Genomic DNA, 16,118 nt, shown 5'->3' on the forward strand with positions numbered 1-16,118 from the left:
GAATGCATTAGATTCAGCATTCGGATACAGATTTTGGTTTTGCTTGTTCTCTAATACGATGTTCTTTTTAGCACATCGTTCTAACACTATTTAGAACGATGATCATTCTAACACTATTTATACAACTGATATCTGTTGTTAAACCTGCAAGCAGTATCCCGCCATTGTAGGCCATATAACCCAAGAGCCACACGACTGCAGCCTTGTTATGTCTCCTTTGTAATTAAAACGATTTTAAAAAAGCTACTTTATATCACATTTTTAGTATATGGAAAACATTTAGCAGAGAACATGCCCCTCATATTCAAAACCACCCTCTTGATTTCTGTAAAAGATAGACAGGAACATGGGCAGGATGTTTATACAGCAAAATGTAAACATTTTCCCTGGCCTTCTTTAAATAAAAAATCAAGCAAAAGCCCAGTTAGATCAGCTAATACTCAATCTGATGCGATATGCTTGCCTGTTCGGAGAGTCGATGCTGGACATTTTAACACATGAATATTGTTTGTGTAATGTAGTCATAATATTTACGCAGGGACGCAAGAGGAGTGAGGTGGAAGCTCCTCCGAACTCTGAACACAGAAACTCGGACTGGGACTTGAGATCGACTCCTGCAGGCACTTCTCCATCGAATGATCGTGGAATTGAAGTAAGGTGGATTTAAGGCTTTCATTCACAGGATTACTAACAGTGATGCAGCTCTTTAATCCCCACAGCAGGAGACGTAGAGTGTTCGATTTGCATTATGTTACATAATATAGGACAATTAGAAAAGTTGAGTTCAAATTTGGCTCAAGTTCTGCCTTCTTGCACTAAGTGACAGTTTACTTGGAAAATGGTTGTTTTCTTTTTTTCCAACACTGAAAAACCAACTTTAGGATCGCTGTATTGCTCTCTCACAAAATTGCGAGCGAGAGCTACTGGAAGTCGAGGAGTATAGCCTGAAACTGTTGACAGTAGGTTGGTTATTGTTCCCTGGAGATCTCGATAGCTGCAGCCTGCAACCTTTTGAATTCAGTTAGATGAGCGCGTGCTTCTGCTCGCTGTCGGCGTTATTGGTTTTTAGGGGTTCGTGACTGTTGATTTTGGCACCGTGGACATACATAAGAGGCGAATATATGTATTTTGGTTCGTGCGTAAAACCAGTGTTTGACGACTCCATTGTGCGCGAAAATCCTGTAATCTTTTCAAGGAGTTCCGTTTGAGGTGACACATTTTAATCAAACTCAGTGTATAAGTAAAATATCGCGCGGTTTATTAATGTTCCTACTGATTAAATTCCCCAGTGCCAAAACATAAGCAGGCGGTTTTCTTTTATTCCAGGTAGTTTGCCAAAGGGAAATCGAGAAAACAATTCATTGTAAAAAAAAAAAAAAAAAATCATTGTCAGACCAAAGGTGACAGCCGTGCCAAGGTTAGATTTTACTGTTGCAAAGGAGATTTAGAACCACGGATAAGTGAATGTAAGTATTGTTTTAACCAGTGCCTGTTCGGCCAATCGCCTGAAGTGAGGGCCACACATTTATCAGCATAGCAGACCACCCAGCGCGCACCAGGGGCAGGCGCGCTCCCGTCCTCTTTCTGCCCACTGCATTTAATTACCGCTGATGACTTCATACCATTCTTTGTCTCACGCTCTTTAGAGTCATGTTATTTGCAAATATATCTATATATACAAAAGCATTTGTATAGCTGGGGGGATGTGTCTCTGGTGTTTAAGAAGAAATTATCTGTTTGATGGCCTCTGCTGCGTATTCACACGATACAAAGTTATATATTTTCATAATGGAGAAATCGATTAAAGGTATTATTCACCCTCAGACTATCACTTAGTACAAGTAGTACAAGAATACAGGAATATTATACAGTACAAGTACAAGAAATGGCCTTTTTTGTATCTAATGGAAAGAGCGAGTTTTGAAAATCTTTTTGCCCCTCCTATGGACAGGTATGCAAACGCGCGCGTGCACACACACACACACACACACACACACACACACACACACACACACACACACACACACACACACACACACACACACACACACACACACACAAACAAACAAACTACCTAAAAGGTGGCATATTATGTTCATCATCACTGGGGCTGGAGATCCGAGGTCAGAACCTCCCCTTTGCTGTGTCGCAGACGAAGTCGTGCACTTTTCCGTGACGTCGCATCTTGAAATATTTGACAGCGATGCATCCTCAGGAATGCTTGTCCACTTAGGTGGAGGTACACCGCAGAGCGCACAGTACTGACAGGCTTTCCGGGTCGCCTCACTAGTATTTACTGAAACAGATTTTCGGTTGATCACGTTGTTACAATAATCTGCTGACCTGTACGTAGACATTTTTTTGTTTGTCACTTTCTTACTTTAGAGAGCCTACTTTTCATAGGATCACACCTATGATAGATAATAATAATGAAAAAAAACTATGTATGTATATGAAATTGAATTATTTTCCAATTCAGTCTAAGCAGCATTGCCATGTTCTTCAGCTCAGTCTTGCCACTACGCACAAAAAAAAAAACAAAAAAACAAAAAAAACCAAAACCCAAAAACTTATTGATATCTGATATTACGTGATTAAATGATAAACTGAGGTGCTGTGATCTGTAGTCAAAGCAATGCTGCGTTGTCATACATCATCTAAGAAAGACTTGACATTATAAAGTTTGAAATAATTTCCTTGTCACGAGTATTACATTATGCCTACACCTGGCGGATCACAGATTTAAAAGAAGCGGAAGCTATGATCTTAATTTGATTTGGACTCTGAACAAAATAGAAGGTCGGCGAGATTAGGCCTAAGGTGCAGAGAGACTCTCAGAATATTAGGTGCAATAACTTGATTAAATGTTTCTTTCTTTAACTAATAAACCGTTTCCCTCTTCGGTGGTAAAGGAGGGTCACAGAGAGGCCGCAGGGACTTGTTTCAAGGAGTGTATGACAAGTAATCGATCAACTGGCTGTAAATTCGACCGACTTGAACTTGAAATAAGTTTTTAGGCAAAATTTTCTAATACGTTTTTATTTTATAAACAGTACTTGTAAACGGGAATAAGAGCAAAAAACCCGAACAAAAAAAAAACACATGAATAAATGTTTCCATTAATGTCGTTTGTTTGACCTAAACTGACTGCAAATCTGAGAAAGAAAAACACATTTTTAATTATTATGAGCTCGAATCAACACTTAAAAAATAAGATCTAATCTCAGTCTCTCAGGGAGCTGAAATCAATTAACAAAGACATGAATGGCTGTTAATAAGAGAATCTGGTTCAGAGTTTGAATTATCGTATTTTTTAACGACATAGGTTTTTCTCTTTACTTTTTATTCTCACACCCATTTTATTTTTACGTGTTCTACAGAACTGAAATGTCAGCAACTCTTTAAATGCACAAATAGTGCCGAGCTCTCAGTTTTGCACACAAATGCTCGAGAAAAATGTAAAAAATAAAAGTGTTTATTTCGCATTTATAAGAATTCTGATGAATATTTAATGCTTTGTTGACTAACATTAATAACCCAAATAAAAAAGTAATCCGATTGAAATGTTATTCATATATATGTGGTTATGATGTTTTTTAAACATTTTTACACAATTTGTATTCTTAACTGTGTAAGATGGGTTTCTGGCTTCTGCAGTGTCGCCTGTAGTTCACTCAGCATTGTCACTTTAATTAAAAACAGTGTGTCCTAATGTCGGAGTGGGCACCCCCTCATCACTTTCCCTGCGCTGTAGGTGGTCGTGTATATTTTCGTTTAAGTGGTGTTTATGTGATCGAGAAGGGACGGGATTGCTAGCAGACCGCTGATTGCGCGCGTTGGGCCACTATGTGGATTTGAAGTGTATTTGATGGGCACTGCCGTCTCCAGTAATCAGCTGCTGCAGAAATGGCTTTATGATCATTTAATTTTCCAGATAAGATATCGGTACTACAAAGAAAAGTAGTTACCTCTAATCTGCTCATCAACACATGTTTTCAATATTTTTTCTAACCTCATCAATTCTGACAGAGATGTCCACAACTTTTATAGAAATGTTTGATTTTGCTCAAATTAAAAGGATGCACACAATCGCGCTTCCGTAGGTCCCTAGAGTATGACACTGAGCCGAAGTTACTTATATGAGCACTATTGACAAATCAAAGGATAAATCAATGTTTCCAGCCTGTGCGTCATGTTGAAGATATCGGAGTCTGATGGATATAAAAATATGTAAGTAAATCTTATCTCAGTTAATTTGTGTTACCTTTCCCCAAAAAAGGGGAGGGGAGGATTTATTTAATCAGAAAATTAAATTTTACAGTGCGATCATTTTAATTGGAATTCGTGGAAGAGTGTGAAAACACAGCCTTGCTTAGTTGTTTTAAGTTTCCCATCGGTTACATTCTGGTGTCACGTCTCACATAGAGATATACAGCCACCTGCCTGCATCCGCCTCACACCCGCACTAACAGCTGTGTTGTTATCAATTCCTTCGATTCAGCTTTATTTCTGTAGCGCCACATCACAACACGATTTATCTAAGGGCATTCTAGGTAGCAAAATAATAATCTTCTATTGTCATGGAAGGTCCCCTGCAGAAAAAAAAACTTCCTGCAGGACTAGAAGCGCAGAGAGGGGAGCATTAAAGGGGGAGAGGAGAGACAAAAAGATAAACTCGGAGAAACAGCAGACAATAAACATTGAGTAGGTTGGTCAGGTCAGTGACCTTATCCTTAGACTTAAACTGACATCTGCGAGTCCTCCACAGAGATAATAATACCGTACAGCATGAATTCAGATTGAAACCATGAACTGAATGAATTTGTTTTAGTTAAATTAACCCCAGGCACCGTTAGGATATCTTATACTGTAACTGTAAAATTAGTACTAGAGTCCTTTAAGCTTTTGGTCATCTGGTAATTCATTTTAGATTTATATGTTGGATAGAGGAGCATTTTTTTTTCTTTTTCTTTGTCATTATCAGTTAACAGATAAAGAGGTTATCATACCAAAGTATGAGTCATTGGTTTAAAAAAACGCTATTGTGAGAACCCCAGGCTGCTCAGCAACACTTCACACGCCTTCCCGCAACTGTCCCTCGTGTGCCATATTGTCAAATTATAGACAGCCCACTCCCACTCCTGTTTTCTTTCTTTTTCTTCTAGATTCACTTGTTTGTCACATGTAAAAGCAAATTTGACCCTGTTTTTTTTTAATTTTTTTTTTAAGTGTCTTCTTTCGACATCCTCATGTCGAAGCATTCCTTTCAGACAATGAAAAAAACAAGCATGAAAGCATATGTAAAATTCTTTCTGGTTTATTTTGTGATTATAAGCAGTACCACATAATTTGACATGAAGGACAGCAGTGGGGAGAATTTGGCAGGTCCGGAGCTTTCACAAATTCCTGACTTTCCAAATGTGGTTAGCACTTGTAGGGAAAATGCTTCATAATTTTATATACCTGTATATAGCAGCAAACTGGTGTTTCGGTAAGTTTGTAACTTTTTGGATGTGTGTGTGTTTAAAAAGAAAGTCAAAAGGGCAGAATTCAAAGGAAAGAGAAAAATATTATTTAAAAATGTACATTACATACAATAGACACACAATATACATTTTATTTACAAAGTTAAAGCATTCATGGTATGTTTTTTTAATGGCTCAGTGGCTGTTTTCATATTTAGTTATGTATTAACGCAATTTCTATAAAAAATATTTCACAATGTTCCTTAATATAATCAATTTTCAATGATTTTCTTGCATTATTTTTTAAATAATATTTTATTTTGGTTTCTTGAAAACATTATAATCAAAAGTTTAATTAAAAAAACAATACACTGCAAAGCTTGTCAGAGTAATAGTAAGATTGGTTATTTTGGTGAATAAGAGATGATTAAAGCAGCAGTTACACTAGCAAAATATTGAATGACAGCATGTGATGTTTCTCAAAGTTTCCGGTTTCCTTCAGTGGGAGTGATGGTGTGTGGTCTTCATATTTGTTTACTTTCCTTTTAGTAAAGTTTTATTTAAATGCATAGAATATTTAAACTAGGACATACTTGTCGTCATCATGCACGAGTGTTCCTGAATCGTTCTGTTTTTTGCATTTAAGTTAATTTAGGGCTCAGTTTGATTCATCCAAAGCTGCTTTGTGTGTTAATTAGCTTTTATTCATGATAAAAGTCTCTATCTGATTCAAAGCCTTGATTAAACGCATTATACTTGTGGCAGTATGATTTTTTGTTTCTTGTGTGACATTATCTGGTGGATTTTTTAAAAGTCGCTGCACATTGTTTTGTGCTCAACATAAATATGACATTTTTTTAGACGCTTTCCTGCATCAGGGCCTTACTATTTCTCTCTCTCCCTCTATTTTTTTTAAAAAGAAAAGACTCAATCCCACACAGTGAGTTCGAGCCTGTTTGGTGCCCCACCCTGGAGTCCTGCACACCTCCCAGGGCCGGTCCATCATGGTCTGTCTAATGCAGGCAAAGACATCAATAATGAGAGCTGAAGCAGAAACCACAGCGGAGAACACAAAAGAGAGAGGGAGGGCACACACAGGCCACAATTGGCTCTGCTGCAGGTTAGCTTCTTTGATATTGCCTTGATTTCAGTTTGATGGGGCAACATGGGTTTATACGTATGTGTTTACATAATATGTATGGTGTTTACGCACAGCCCACCGACTCTTTTTTTCTTTACTCTGAAGGGGGATTTTCCTGTGGCCAGCTGCTTCGGAAAAAGCAATTAAGAATTCCCAAACAGTACACCACAATGGGAGATATCGTTTGTGCAATGTGTGTTCCATGTCCCTCACAGTTTTTGTCTGGAATGGGTAGACTATTTTTAATCTGCACATAACCGAATCCACCTACAGACAAACCACAAATTGAATGAAGGGGAGGGGGATGAGTGGGCACTGTAATTGCCTATTGTGGAGCTCAAACTCCTCTGTTCTGCCATAAACAGCTTTTGGTAGTTCACAACTTGATACCCAGTGCTCTTGAAATGAGGGCATATCCTTGTCGTCTGTGGGAACCCATTGCCAGGCAGTGGTTGGAATCAGTCAGGAATGCTTTGGGATGGTAACTGGATTCAGTTGTGATGCCCAGCTCTCCACAGCGGAACACTAGGGTGGGAAAAAGGCCGGGAGCATTTCCTGAGTGGAGGGGGGTCCCAGCGAAGCATCACGCGCATGGGGATCATGTGACAGAGACCCTGCCAGGTTTAGGCTATGATCCCAAGTGAAGAGAGGAGTAGAGAGGAGTACACCCGTTAGGAGAGGTGTGGTTGGTGCGGTAGGCAGTGCCAGGGAAATAAATGAGAGGACAGGGAGAGGCTGGAATGAAGAAAGAAGCTTAAATATTGTAAGTGCAATGTAGTGTAACCCCTGAAGGACTAGTCAAGAGCTCAACAAGAGAAGAGGGTAAATTGGTGGCATCTGTGTGAATTATTTATTCATTTATTTATTGTGAAAAATGTGAATTGATTTGTTAAATAGCCTTTTTAAATTGTTAGAAATTATTTAGAGATTCATTTTTTGTGTTGAGTTTTTGTATTTGTTTAGGTTCGCCTTCATTCATGTTTTGAGTTTAGCTGCTCACAAAATATGCAAAACAACAAATATTTCATACAGCCAAATCAAATAAAGAAGCTCCTCCCTTATTCAGATGGGGTCACCACAGTGGGTAGCTCCACGTGTTTGATTTTGCAGGTTTTATACAGCGGAGGCTTTCCTGATGCAATTCCTAAGGGATTTGTGTCTCTTCCCAGGTTCAAACCAGGGATCTTTTGCTTGTTGGGCAAATGTGTAGATCACTGTGGAAACAAAAATATAAAAGTTTATAATCTTTTAAAACTGTGTACACAGCAGGGAGGTTTTAACAGCCTCATTGGCTCACCACCAGAGGTTTTGCATTTAATGAGAGGAAGCGTGCTTGAAAAGAAAGTGTCTATGATTTCAAAATGAACAGGTTATTAACAAATAAGTGTCCTCAGCACACTGCAAATCACTGCCCAAGTCTTCAAGGGGCAATGGCATCAGATTTGGTAAATTTTGGTACATCTGTTCACAATAAAAGGCCACGATCGCCTCTGAGTTTTTTAACTGTAAAAAATGAATGCAGTCCAACTATTTATTTATCTTTTGAAATTTAACCTCAGTGGAGACCACTATAAAGTGTGTGTCTGTGTGTGAGGGCAGATGCCTGTGTGTTTTGATTTGACTAAGTTATTGCTCTGAGATGAAGGGGGTGTGACCTATGTGGCAATCTGTGCAAATTGTGTGACAGAAAAACACAACAGAACAAATATTGTTGCACAAAAAAAAGAAAGAAAAGAAAAAAAATAGCAGTTTGTTTGTTCATTTCCCTTCCTGAATTTGATAATGCTTTCATCTCCAAACTCAACTGCAACAAACCACATTTTAAAGCCACTATAACGAAGCCAACAGATGTTATTTTAACAGTGTTTGTTTAAGCTCAACGCACCACTTACATGTTCGTTTGGACTTGGGAAAAATAAGAGTGTGAATCCGTCCATCCGTCTGGCTCTGTGTCTGCTTTTCTGTGCAGTCAGTGGCTGCATCATTGTTGTTTTTGCGTGCTTCTTGCAGCTGCCTATGCTGCTGATACATGTATTCATGTATCAGTGTATATGAGTCTCGCTGACTAAATATTGGTGTGTATATGTGTCCAGACTGGTGCTGGCAACCAGACATTGCTCTCTTTGGCTTGTGTAAATGTTGTGGTGATCTTGGGAAGAATCTTACCTTATGGTTGTCAAAGGGCTTTTTATTTCCACCTGCTACCGGCCTCTTTCCGCTGGTCTGCTCTATAACAATGGTACTGCGAAAGCTGCAAAGTTTAAAGTGATTTATGTTAGACTGTATTTGGCCCTTCTTCAGATTGGAGCCTGAAAGGAAGTGGCTATCCCTCCCTTCCACCTTAAATACCCTGCAGGCTTCAAGAGCTGATCAGGACTTTCTTAGGCATCTCATTTTAACAAAGTGCCAATGTGCTCAAAAGACTAGCTGGCAGGTGCAGATAAACAATGTTTTCAAGACTTCTAAGTCAATTTACCAGCACATAAAACACAATGTAGTTCATTTCTGCGATACACTCAAACCCAGATTTAGCCCCTCCATCCTTTCTCTAGCCATCACTCTTTTTTCTGGTCCTGTCACGGGGGAAAAGAGATACAGCCTCATTCCCACTGCATTCTTTCCATTTTGCTGAAGAGAAGCGTGGCAGAGAAGGCAATCTATCACCCAAACTGTCCGTCCATCTCTCTCCCTAATTCTAACTGTGTTTCTCTTTCTCCTTCCTCTAGGCTAGAGTGGGCAGGCATGCGGCTTTGGCCACAGGAAGCTGTGAATTCTTTGGAGAATGGAAGATGTCTTATGGAGAGACATACTGGCCCTCCACCCACCCACTCACCACCTCAAAATGACCCCTGACCCTTTTCATGTGTTTATATCAGACCGTGGAAGTGAGAAATAGTGATGAGTCACTCTGGCTGTGTGTTTACACTCTGGAGTCACGCAAGGAAGGAAATCAGCCACGGTCTGCTAAAAGTGGCGAGGTGAGAGAGAATAGCTGCAGTCCCGAGTGCTGCAGTGATTTACCTCTGAGCCAGAATTTGCTTCGTGTCATCTCTGCTGTGAAAACTTTCAACCTGCAGAAAAGCACAGTAGACCTTTGTGGAGGAAAAGGGCCAAAACAAGTAGTAGTCACTGGGGATAGGTGTGCGTATGAGAGAGAGATATGGAATATTTCAGGAAACATAACAGTTGGAATAAGTAAAATAATTATTTCAGCAGAATGCATCTCATCGAGATGTTACAGAGTTCTTAATATGTTGGACTTTTGTGTTTTGTTAGAGATGACCACGTTTAATTTAATTGCACTTTAATCATTCTCACACCTCACTGTATTTAAATGAAAACGCACACATTCACTTTGTTTTTAAGAAGAGCTGTTTTTAAAACTCATCACTGCGCATTTAACTGTGTTATTCATCTTTCACAAATTTTTTTTAGGAGTATTAAATAACTAACTAAAACTGCTATTACACTTTCACCTGGCATTGTTTTGAACCAGGAGTTTATGCGATTGAGTTTTTGCAGTCGATGATTTTCAAAAGAAAAAACAAAGCAGCAAACATTTGAAAACCTTTGCAGCATAGTTTAACATTTTACTTGAATATTTCAAATGATCTCACCCTCCTAACTGTCTCCAGGTTGGACAATATCCCCAAAAATTATTATTTTATTAGATTATTAAAATACTTGATGTATAAATGTGATTTTTTTATTTTTAAAAGCAAAGCATCATTACATGAAAGCAAAAAAGTGTCCATTCTAATGACTACAGCGACATACAGGTGTGAAAATATTTCATAAAAATACAAAGTTAGCCGAGTTTCTGGGTGACATATTTTTACTGATATGCATAAAACAATTAAAATCTGAAATGTAAATTTCTGGTGGAAGACAAACATAACACTGTTCACTGATCTTACTTCATCATTGCCATCAAAACCAGTTGTGTTGTGTCTTTATGTTCAGTGTACTGTAAGGTGTGTTTACTGTGGCTTCCACCAGTGTTTCAACCACAGTGTCATTGTTGTTCTCCACTGTGCGTGACTTTAGCTTTTAAATTGCACAACTGTTGTTTGCGAGACAGAGCTGTAGTTACTGCCGCTGTGCTCTGTATATAAAAAGTGACACTTTATTTCTTCCTGTCATTGCACTGGTGCAAGTACCTTCATTGCTGACTGCACTGCGTATCCTTTTACACACCCCCGTACACACCGCCACAATGAGAGAGTCAGCAGCTCTTATTTTGGCCGATCTCTCCTGAATTGTAAGTCCTGTCAGGGGTTTTGATTGATAGTTGCATTTATCACCATATTATTAAGTAATCAGGCTCACCACAGCTGGGCCTGAAGCTCCTTAATTCTAGCTAAAGTACACAACTTCATGCTAATTAAAGGTTTGGTAAACCTGTTTATTTTCGTGAATTTTTAGAATATAGTTGTGTGTGTTATTATGTGTTTTAAGTGTGCTGATTATTGCATTTGTATGCTCTCAGGAACATTTAGAGCCAAGCTTTACTGCTTCATGTTCATAAGAAAAACTGTGAATAATCACATGTGGAGAGAAATAATTCATGCTTCATATGCTGCATGTAGAACGTAGAATATTCTGCATTAGTAAAAAAAAAATCTACAAAATGACAACAAGGGAATGAGACTAAATTCTGTAAATAACACAAGAGGGTGAAGCAGTCTGTGTTCTGTGGATCAGGAGAAGTTTGGTCTCGCTTTCTTAATAGAGCCTGCAGTGAGCTGCATTTGTGTATTCCTGAGGTAAACACAGTCATGGCAAAGTGGACGCGCTGCTGAGTGTGTCCTGACTGGAGACAGAGAGCACTGTGGCACTGTACTTTCTGAGACGCTGGCAGCTCTCTCGAGGTAGGGTTAATTTGATGAATGGCCATTTGCTAATGGGCCATGTATTAGGGTGAAAAAGCTCCTTTAAAAGCCATAGTTTGAGTCGTTTCTATGGGCAATTTGATTTAGGAATCAATCAAGTGGCAGATGTTCCATGTTGCATCAGTCAACTTTGTCCTGTACGCTTGCTTTTTACTTGATATGAATTGCTTGAATGACTGTGTGCAGTAATCAAAGCAGAACATAATTTCATATAAGTTAAAACATCAGTGAGGCCATACCTTGATTTTAAAAAGCAATTAGTTTTAGTTATTGTATATGTAAACTGAATAATGTTAAAAATTAAATATATAATCTTATTTTTTCTTTACCACCTCCTTAAGACTTTAGTACTTGCAGCGTTAAATTGTTCCCAGGGAAGAAACGCAAGCTGGAGTTCCAATAAAGTTAATTTATGTTTTCTGTATATTCAGAATTTTTTTTGTGCAGTAAGATAAATACCTAAAGTGGAAAGACTGACAAATATATATGCATAAAGATTTCGTTTGTACTTATGTGTAATAACACTAAAAAGTTTTGTTCTTTTTTGTCTCTTTGATGCAGATTGTGTGTGTGTCGCAAAACTGTAATAATAGTGACACTAATAATTATATATAAAAATATTAAACATATGGCTGCTGGTGTTTGTGTAATAATTGATCCCGTATTTGTTACTATGCTTACTATGCTTCTGTTTTTATATGTTGTATGAAAAAAAAAAACGGAACGGCTATTTTGCAAAAATTTACAAAGTTTCCATGTTTTCAACAATAAATTTCCAATTTCTGCACAAATTGGAAATTTGTGCAGAAAAAGGATTCCCCAATTTTATTCATTTACAGCATGAACTTTAACGGAGCAGCAGGGGATACATAAAAAGAAAGGAAGGGGAAAAAAAGAGGCAGGGGTGAAATGCATGGGATCAATATTTAACCAATGGTCTCATCGCAACAAGAGCTCATCTTTACCCTCATGACAAAATAAAAATCAAATCCTTACAGTTACAATGAAATAACCGATAACATAAGAGTAGTCATGATATAATAAAAGGCATTTCAATTTCTCTACTTACAAAATCCACACATGAACAGACGAATAAATAAGTCCTACTAATGGTGAACTCTGCAAGGCAAAACTTCAGTCAATAGCTTCTTTTTTTTCTACATACGGTAATCTTTTGCGTATGAAACCACTTAATCAGAGTTAAATTTAGCATTAGAGCCAAATTCAAGTGAACAACCACTTAAAGACCTTATGATGACTCTGGTTTTCTGTGGTAGGGTGTAGCGCACATATGATAAACATTGCCAGATACAAATTCAGAAATATTGAAGCTGCTGGCGGTCCTCATTTTTATTTATGTTAGCTTTTTTTCCCCAAAGAATTGTAGGTCAGTGTTTGTACTGTCCAGTTTTCCAGCTAAGTAGACCTTGCAACTGAATGACACTTGATCAATAAATAATAACACTGCTTATCCGTGATATACAACAGGCTCGAAGCGCTTGTGTTGTCTGTGACCTTGGACCTAAGTTTGGCTAAAAGCAGATTCACGCTGGCTTATCAGTGTTTCTGCAGAGGTCGTGTGAATCAGAAGAGCTCAGACATTCTTAAAATATGTATTTTGAATACTGAAAAAAGTAGAAATGATCAGATGGATTGTAGTTGTGCCGCTGAAATTAAAGCCATTCAGCAGGAATCTTGAGCATGTCTTTTTCATTGGTGAATATGCGTCAGTAATGAAGTGCAGAACTAGTTATATAGCATTATCTAGTTTAAAGCAACAAATACTCTGCAGTGTTTATCTAAAAATCACACTGTAGTGGATTGTACTTACAATCACTTCTGTCCTTAATATTAAGCAGAGAGTGACAGACACTCAAGATGTTAATTTTCCAGGAGGCCATGTGCCATTTCTCCATGTCCAAAACGCTTTATCTCAGGTGTTGGTAAGGACAGACTGAGAGACAGACAGCCACATGGTTCTACTTTTGCCTGCTAATTCCAGGGAATCAATCCTAAATGACACCTATGGGATACACAGAGTGGATTTCTCTCTGATGCAGATTGGTGGTGGTTTGCAGATGAAAGACAGTAAAATAAATAAAGTTGTGGCAAGCAGGCAGAACTCTTCTGTCCACACAGTACAACCATAATGGGATACATGCTGACATGCGGGAAGAAGTGGAGGCCTGCTCCTGTTTTCACCGCTGTTGCCATGGAAATGCTGATGGACTGCTGCTGCTCTTCCTAAATATCTCTGTTGACATTTGTTTTGAAAAACATTCTGTTTTTCGCTTTCAAAGGGTCGGAGAAAGTTACCAAACAAGTAGAATAATAGTGATTAGCAGAAGGCAGCTCTGTTTGCCGTTAACCTCTCAGCTTGCTGGTACTCTTTTAATCCTAAAACACGTCATTAAATCAAACTCAGCAGTATCAAATGGCTTTTTAACCTCCCCTAATTAATCTTTTCATCAGCTGCTGTGTCTGCGGTTGGCCTGAAGTAAGAATGGTAATGGTAAGGCAATCCTTGCTTGACTCATCCAGGCTGGGATCATACATGATACTCCTACAAGTTACTCCGACCTGCTTTTCCCCCCCGGTGCCAATGCAAATTCATTGTGTTGCACAATACAGGACATTTCACTCTTGTTGGGGGTTTTTTGCATCTCTATTTGAGCATGGCTTAAATTCAATTCCTACTGCTTATTGTGCTTACTGTTGAACTGTATTTGTACTTATTGTACTTGGTCTGCTGAAGGGGAAAGTGTGTGCTCAATGCAATGGCTGTATAAATAGGACTGTTTTGTGAACCATTTTGAAACCAGTCACAGTTCCACATGCAAATAGCATATATTATATCATGTAAAAATCCGCAGCCTCCAGTATGCATATGTTGAGACTTTTCAGAGACGTCAGATCTCTTCAACATCTACCTATTTATGCAATGATGACAAAGAACTAGAAGAGGCAAAATTTAAAAACATCTGTCTAGGTAATTGCAAATTCTTGTGAGGAAAAAAAAAGCCATTTTAATTCAAGCCAAGCCAACTTGGGGGATTTTTATAGAACTTCATATGTGTCCATGGGGAATCTTTAAAACTGAAATGGACTCGTTAAAAAGGTAGAAGCAGTTGCACAAATGTCCCTCTTATTGGCTCAATAATTAGCAGCAAATAGCCTGCAGATAACAGAGGGGCATTATCAAGTTTTTGTCACTGGTGCCACTGAAGTGATTTATTCAGATTCTGGTCAACTCCCGTCTGATGCACTTTAACAAATCACAGCCTGGGGACTAGCAACCCCCCACCCCACTCACCTCTGTCTCCCTCTGACCCCCACACACTCACAGTGACAAGGTCTAACACTGCTATCACACAAAGTCAAGCCATCCTACACTTCAGGCAAAAAAAAAAGAAAAAAAGAAAACAGTAACGAGACTGTTATCTTTGGAAAAGTGATGTAAAAGCTGTGTCACAATGCTAAAATTGTTACCTTCATTCCTCATGTAAACATATTATTAACTTTTGCAAGAAGCCAAAAAGTAGACTCATTTATTTACAAGAAACAACATTTTATTATGAAAAACTGCGAGCTTTTTTTTAAATGATTAAACTGTCTGTGACCACCAGCAGTACTGTGTGACCCAGGGGCTCAGGGTGATAAGACCTCCATAACTCTACTTTATCCCCCTGCTCATTATCAACCTCAATCCCAGATCTGCCCTGATCCCTGAGGCTACAGCAAGACAGGCTGCTCTCTACCTTCCTCTGCCTGAAGATAATGCGGGAGACGCACAGGCTGAGCTTAACTAACGTCAAGCACTTGACAGCTTCTTTCTGTGGGAGGTATTTTCTAACAATAAAGTGTAAAGGTTGATGCGTTTCAGGTTATGGACCTATTGTCAAACAGGTAATTTATCATGGAAAGTGATTTAAAACGATGCAATTATATTATAATCTCAATGGCTTTTGACTTTTAGTTTGAACTCCACATTAATGTCTGCTGTAAAATGAGAATTCGCTTTGAAGCTTTGATTTCTTTGGCTTTTTTGGATTCCGCATCTAATTATTATCATGATCGATGCAATGAAAAATATCAAAATGTGGTGCTGCTGAGGCTTCAGTGTTGGAGGATCCTGCTCCTCTCAAATTTGGCTTTTTTACAAGGGGACTTATTGCACTTTGTATTGGAGACCAATAAATGTCAATAAATTAACACAGTATGATTTTTTTCCATCTCATGCTGTTATTCCTGGACTCTTTGTCTGCAACATGGTACACGTACTTTTCATCACTTTCTTTAATCGGCAAAACAGCGGACTGTTTAAATGTATTTAACTTTCTAGTCCCTCGAAGAGGATTTTTATGAATCGAACCACTGTCTTATCCACGAAACACGATTGATGTCTTTCACATTAATCTGCTAATATTGTGGCTTCAAAAATTTACCCAGTCTCTGAGTCGCATTCAAATAACGTTGTATTCTGTGCTGGGTTTGTCATTTGATTTTTAGCAAGTATCCTCGGCACATATAACTTGTGTGCTCTCCAAGAGCTGCGTGTGCGTCTGTTTTGGTGCGTCTGAGGATTTCCTTCAGTCATTCGGCTGCTTTGTTTATGCATCC

The 16,118-nt window shown here is 38.5% G+C and overlaps 1 long non-coding RNA gene across 1 annotated transcript; it reads left to right on the forward strand.

The window, feature by feature from the left end:
• The first annotated feature begins 92 nt into the window (after positions 1-92).
• On the forward strand, positions 93-15,033 carry LOC146525756 (uncharacterized). Its single transcript, XR_014874082.1, has 3 exons — positions 93-652; positions 6,386-6,585; positions 9,333-15,033. It is a non-coding gene; the product is annotated as an uncharacterized LOC146525756 (long non-coding RNA).
• Positions 15,034-16,118: the final 1,085 nt, after the last annotated feature.

Source organism: Neolamprologus multifasciatus, chromosome 1, assembly GCF_963576455.1.
Source record: "Neolamprologus multifasciatus chromosome 1, fNeoMul1.2, whole genome shotgun sequence".
In the NCBI taxonomy this organism is placed as follows: domain Eukaryota; kingdom Metazoa; phylum Chordata; class Actinopteri; order Cichliformes; family Cichlidae; genus Neolamprologus; species Neolamprologus multifasciatus.